The sequence below is a fragment of the Ailuropoda melanoleuca genome, chromosome 12 (assembly GCF_002007445.2).
Source record: "Ailuropoda melanoleuca isolate Jingjing chromosome 12, ASM200744v2, whole genome shotgun sequence".
In the NCBI taxonomy this organism is placed as follows: domain Eukaryota; kingdom Metazoa; phylum Chordata; class Mammalia; order Carnivora; family Ursidae; genus Ailuropoda; species Ailuropoda melanoleuca.
The window spans coordinates 71037840-71045217 of record NC_048229.1 but is presented as its reverse complement, the minus strand read 5'-3'; positions in this window follow the sequence as shown (position 1 = coordinate 71045217).

The window sequence follows — 7378 nt, the reverse complement described above, 5'->3', positions numbered from 1 at the left end:
TCTACATATTTCCAATGCTTTCTTTCCCTTCCTCACCAAGATGGGTTTGTCACGCGTCCAGTAGCCACTGTGGGTCTGCATGAGGTTAGCCATCAACAAGGAGTGTTTAGAATGACAAGTACTGAGTGCTTTCCGTGATCCATTCCATGTAGAACTCAGGAAAGGCCAGGGAACCAACAAGAATATTTGTTACAATAGGTTAGGTTGGAGTTGAATTTTATAGTTTTCTCCCAGACGCTCCACATTTTCTTCTTACGTTTTAAAGGAATCCTATATGTATGGTGGAAAGAACATGGATTTAGGATCCATAAAGTTGCCTCTGTATTTGTGCTGTAACCTTGAACTTCTCAAGATCCGTTTCTTCATTTGTAACTTGGGGGAAATGACACTGACCTTTCAGAGTTTCTTTGAGGAGGAAATGAGATAAGAAAAGTGCCAAACCGAAGAGCCTGACACAGAGCAAATATTGAGTAAATACTAGTTTGTCTTCCTTCCTNGATTTCACCTTCAGTTTTTATAGTGCTAACTTCCTCATCTTGAATTATAGAACAGATATTTGTACATCAGTGTTCACAGCAGCATGCTTCACTAAAGGTGAAAACATTACTCAAATGTCTGTCGACAGACGGATCGATAAACAAAACGTGGTATATACGTATAATGAAATATTGTTCGAGCCTTAAAAGGGAACATAGTTTTGACACATGCTATAACATAGATGAACCTTGAAAACATTATGCTAAGTGAAATAAGCTAAACATGAAAGGAAAAATATTGTATAATTCCACCTATACGAGGTACTTAGAGTTGTCAGACTCATAGAAACAGAAAGTAGAGTGGTGGATGCCAGAGACTGGAGGGAGGCGAAATAGGGAGTTATCGTTTAATGGTTACACAGCTTCAGTTTGGGAACATGAAAAACTTTTGGAGATGGAAGGTAATGTTGTTTGCCCAACAATGTGAAGGTACTTCATGCTGGTGCAGTGTACTCTTAAAAGTGGTTAAAATGGTAAATTTTTTGTGTATTTTGCCACAATAAAAAGAAAAACCCTAAAAAATGAAAGAAGGCAGTCCTTTCCCTCCCCGCCATAACAAAATGCACCAAAAGCCAAAACCCCCCACAAAAACAAGACAGTAATCACAAGGAGATACTTGATTTTATTAGTATTATGGACAAACATGGGGAATAGTGTATTAGTGTTTTTTAGGGATAAAAAGTAGCCAAATGGAAAAAAAATAGCCAAGTGATTTTGAGGGATCTGGAAATGCTTTTTGGGCACCAAACATTGTACAGATGCAGCAAAAATATATGTATACTGTAATTACTGAAATATGCATCTTTCCCTTCCTCACCAAGATGGGTTTGTCACGCGTCCAGTAGCCACTGTGGGTCTGCATGAGGTTAGCCATCAACAAGGAGTGTTTAGAATGACAAGTACTGAGTGCTTTCCGTGATCCATTCCATGTAGAACTCAGGAAAGGCCAGGGAACCAACAAGAATATTTGTTACAATAGGTTAGGTTGGAGTTGAATTTTATAGTTTTCTCCCAGACGCTCCACATTTTCTTCTTACGTTTTAAAGGAATCCTATATGTATGGTGGAAAGAACATGGATTTAGGATCCATAAAGTTGCCTCTGTATTTGTGCTGTAACCTTGAACTTCTCAAGATCCGTTTCTTCATTTGTAACTTGGGGGAAATGACACTGACCTTTCAGAGTTTCTTTGAGGAGGAAATGAGATAAGAAAAGTGCCAAACCGAAGAGCCTGACACAGAGCAAATATTGAGTAAATACTAGTTTGTCTTCCTTCCTCTCCCTTCCCCTCTTCACAGTTGATCAAGATGTCAGAGGTGTGGGTATTAGTTTGGAAGGCGTAGTGTGGAGTGGTGGGTAAAAATGAGAGCACTAATGAATGCCAGCTGTCAGAAATGGAATCCCAGCTCAGCAATCTGCCAGCTGTGTAACCTCAGGCATGTTTCTCTCATCGTTCATTTTTCTCAGGAATATAATGCAGCGTATAAAATTATAAATGTACTCTACATTTTTTATGGAAACAGTGTGAAATAGAATTTATCAGAATTTCTGTGTTTGTCAGGCACTCTTCTGTAGTAATACTGCAAACAGAAGGCACATCTATAAGTGAAGTTGCATGTTTTATGAGTATAGACTATCAAAACTAAAAAAAAAAATTCAGTCAACCACGCTAGAGGAAAGACTAAATTAACATTCTATTCTTTCCAGAGAAAATGAGATTATAAAATTGTTGCCATGTAAGAAAGCAGAGTATACAGGTTACTATATATATATATATATATATATATTTTATATGTTTTTTATTTATTTACTAGGTACCTAGTTAATTAAAAGTGTTATGTGTCTGGATTTTGTAATAATGGTGGTATTCTTCAGATTTTTGTAGATAATTTCTTTGTGATTTCTCATTCTAAACAAGCACATGCATTTGAGCATAATTCTGTATTGGTTGTTTTATATTCTTTTTCTTAAATTGGATACCACACTTGGTTCCTGGAATTGCCTCTTACCAGATCCTGGGTCAAGCAAGTCGATGGGGGAGGAGGAGCCCAGACTAGAAGTGGTTTGGGGCCATGGGAGGCAAGAATTCCACCTACGGAATCGTGTCTTCTTTCTATAACTATCCCCAAAACCTCGAGTGATGAAAATAAATAGAAGAAAAAGTAGTTCCATAACCACTCTTTGAAGTTTTATTATTACTTTCACATTTTGAGACTTTTTTATGCCAGGTGCTGTGACCACTTCCCATGCATTATCTCACTTAATAACCACAGCTCTACGGGGTACATACTGTTATTATCTCAACATAATAAGTGAGAAAAATGAGGTTTGGAAAGATAAGCACTGGAGCACAGTCTCCAGGCTAGAGACCACATTACCAGGTGTTTGGAAAGCATGACAGGAACATAGGCTATGACAAGTCAGGAGGGCGGTGGGCATTCGCATCCACTTGCAGGCACATGTGGGCACATTACTCGGTGAGTAGCTGCATGCTGTTTTTTCTACTTGAACTTCTGCTGTGGGTTGATGAATGCGGAGACTGGAGGCCTCTGCTGAGGCTTATGAGCCTAAATTTTTCTAGTTGCTAAATAAGGACAGTGGCACTTTTGCAAGCCTCTATTTATTGCCACTGAAGAGGGCTTGTTGGGGGAAGGGGTTAGGGTTTTTTAATTGTTTGTGATTTTAATATGAAAAACTGCCTTCCAAAGCTAGCATGTTTTTGTCATGACTAAAATGATTTTTATACCTTATTTCATTTTTTAAAAACTCTGAATGCGAAGGCTTGACTCCCTTGACATTTCTATTTAATTAGAAAGATTTACAAACTAAATAAACAAATAAGTGAATTAATCGTACTAACTGTAATAATATTACCATTTTGTGACCCAGATTGAGATCAGTATATGTAAGTGATGCAAAATTAAGAGGGGGGGGGTGTCTCACTTTTTCTTTGGACAGGGAAAAATGATGGCACAAGTCAGGTACTTCATTTTCCAAATTAATTTTTAGATTATTTAATCTTTGCATAATTTATTTATATAAATGGAAACACATTTTATGATGGAGAGCCAATAGGAACTTCTGTATAAGCTAAATGGTTTATATTAAAAATGAAGGCATGTATGTGCAAAAGAAATGGATTTGATTGTGTAAATAGCTTGGGAGACTTCAAGACATGACTTACGGATTGATAATTTTAAGTTTGAGAAGTGGCACTTAACAGTCTTAAACTCTGCACACTTTTTCAGAACTCTTATGGGGACACCTGGTGGCTCAGTAAGTGAAGCGTCTGCCTTTGGCTCAGGTCATGATCCAGGGTCCTGGGATCGAGTCCCGCATTGGGCTCCGTGCTCAGCGGGGAGCCTGCATCTCCCTCTGCCTGCCTCTCTCTGTCTCTCACTCTCTCTCATTCTGACAAATAAATAAATAAAAAATAAAATCTTTTTTTAAAAAAGATTTTATTTATTTATTNAAATAAAAAATAAAATCTTTTTTAAAAAAAGATTTTATTTATTTATTTATTTGACAGAGAGAGACAGCCAACTAGAGAGGGAACACAAGCAGGGGGAGTGGGATAGGAAGAAGCAGGCACCTAGCGGAAGAGCCTGATGTGGGGCTCGATCCCAGAACGCCAGGATCACGCCCTGAGCCGAAGGCAGACACTTAATGACTGTGCCACCCAGGCGCCCCACAAAAAATAAAAATCTTAAAAAGAGAACTCTTATTATAGAAAATTTCAAAACTCACACCAACTAGGGAAATAGTATTTTAAAAAATCCCCACATAATCAGTATCTGTATTCAGCAAAGATCAACCTTGTATTCATCTTTTTAAAAAAAGTCTATCCCCCCCATGTAGTTTTTTTAAAGTATTTTAAAGTGGGTTCCATATATCATCCATTTGATCCATTAAAACATGGATAACATGGAAGGCAAAGGTAATGCACAGTCCCTGAGATTTGAAATCTAGTTTAGGAGATACTACTGTGTACCACGGACCATGAACCCAATATATGGTGCATATTGGTTTACAGTCAGTTTCCTAAAGGCTTGGCCTGTGCTTTTTATAGAAAGTAACAGAAGAAGAGCATTCACTGTGAATTGGAGCATTTGAAGAAGATGAATGGAGAAGTGTGCTTGTGGGGAGAGAGGGTGCACCAGTCCTGCGTAGATGGGAGGGATTTAAGAAGAGAACAGTGGACACAGCTCAGATTTTGTAAAAGGTAATAGCATGGTGAAATGGTACTTAAGGAAGAATGATATATATAGGATGAACCTAAGCCTAGATGTGATGATGGGGAGCTTTGGGCACCCTTGCAGTAGTGCAGGCATGAGTTTATGGAAGATGAGAGTAGCGATAGTGGGAATTAAGAGAAGGGGGAAGATCTTCAGACATCATCAGTAAATATACATTTTTTTCCTGACTGGAAAATAAAATTGCTCAAACCATTCTAATAGTGATGAATTTGGACAATATAGAAAAATATGAAAAAGGAAGGGAAAACTAACAAGGTTTTCATGGCCCATAGACGATGATGATTAATATTTGTCCTTGACTCTCTTTTTATAATTAATAAGCCTTATTTTTAAAAGCAGTTTTAGATTCAAGGAAAGATTTAGCAGAAAATATAGAAAGTTTCCATACGTATATCCCTGTCGCCCGACCCTGCAACCACCCCAGTTATCAACACCTTGTCCCAGAGTGAGCCTGCACTGACATCTCATTATCATCCAAGGTCCGTAGTTTACATTGGGCTTCACTCTTGGTGTTACATATTCTGTGGACTTGGAGAAATGTATAATGACATGTATCTACCATGGTCTCATCATATGGAATAGTTTCACTGCCATGAAGATCATCTGTGTTCCACTTACTCATCTCTCCCTCCCCCTAACTCCTGATAAAGTCACATTATTGGAATCATAACCATATGTGTCCTTTTCAGATTGTCTTCTTTCTCATAATAATAGGCATTTGTTTCCTCCATGTCTTTTTATGGCTTAATAGTTCATTTCTTTTTAACACTGAATAATACTCCATTGTCTGGATGTACCACAATTTATTTACTTATTCCCCTAACTGAAAGACATCTTGGTTGCTTCCAGGTTTTGGCACTAATGAATAAAACTGTTGTACACATCCGTGAGCAGACTTTCGTGTGGACAAAAGTTTTCAATTCCTCTGGGTAAGTACCAAGGAGTACGATTACTGGATTGTATGGTAAAAGTATGTTTAGTTTTGTAGGAAACTGTCAAACTGTCTTCAAAGTGTACCATTTCGCAATCCTGCTAGGATGAGAGTCCCTTTGGCTTCACATCCTCACAAACATTTGGTTTTGTGTTCTGGATTTTAGCCGTCCTGATAGATCTGTAGTAGTATCTTGTTTTCATTTCCATTTCTCTGATGACAAGTGATGCGTGGAACATCTTTTCATATGCTTATTTGCCATCTGGCTATCTTCTCTGGTAAGGTATCTGTTACGTCTTCTGCCCATTTCCCTCCTAGCTTTATTGAGGTATGATTGACAGATAGAAATTGCATATATTTAGGTGTACAGTGTGATAATTTGATATATGTTTACATTGTGAAGCAATCATCACAATCAAGCTCATTAACAAATCCGCCACCTTATAGTTACTGTTTTTTTGTGCATGTGTTGAGAATTCTTAAGATCTATGCTTTTAGCAAATTTCAGATTTACCATATGTCTTTATTAGCTATAGTCACCATGCTGTAGGATACGTTTCCAGAACTTATTCATCTTATAATTGAAAGTTTGTATCCTTTAACCAACATCCTCCCACTTCCTCCCACTCCCTCAGACCCTGGCAACCACCATTCTGCTCTTTATTTCTATGAGTTCATTCTATAGAGAGCAGGGATCATAGCCGGGTAGGCAGCTAACACAGCCCATGGCAGATAAGAGATCGTCCTTTTGAACATTTAGATAAGAGTAAGAACTATGTATCTTCCGCTTTCATATTTCTTCAGGAGAATGCCTGTCAGATGGTAACTTTAGCTATAGGTTGAATATATAAATGAATGAACAAATCTTGGTTTTTGATAACTTGTAATTTGGACTGGAAATTACTCGATCCACTGATAGAAATAGAAAATCAGGAGACATGGTGTGAGTACCCTGAAATTTTGTGCCCAGAGAAAATTTTCAGTTGTAACTGAAGAGAATCTGAAGTATCATATTAACTAAATTTTCTAGCTTTCACGTATGTGTGGAAGCTTTGGACGTCTCAAAGATTTAGTATCCCTTAGCAATGCTTGAGTCTCAGAGGCAGACACAAATGGGCTCCTTACCATCTTCCCACTTAACCATTAACACTAAGCAGGGGCGTGTTTCAGTCTCCTTTCCTGGAACTGCTGCTGTAGCAGGACAAAAGCTTCAAGAATAAAAAGGTTTAATCAGGGAGTGATTTGCAATATTCTTATTGGTGCTGTGTCCTTGGTGAATGTGGGCACAGGTAATTCTCTTCGTATGTGAATCTGAGCCTGGTGTCTAATAGCAGTTGATTTTGCATGACACATCCAGGTAATGTGCGATGAATTTTTTCTGTTACATAAAATTTGGGATTTTAATGGGTAAGAACTTGAGATTCTTTGAGAGCTATAGGGGAATAGATGTTCACTATCAATATATGATTTAGATATTAAATGTCAACATAAAACCCTCATAATCCCATAATCACGATGCTTGCTGCTAACATTTTGTTAGATTTCCTTACTAGATCTAACTTAATGTCATTTAAAAGTATAAAATAAATGCATGTTCATTGTAAGAAATAAAAGTGGTACAGAAGGTAGAAATCAGTTGCTTCCTCAAACCCCAAG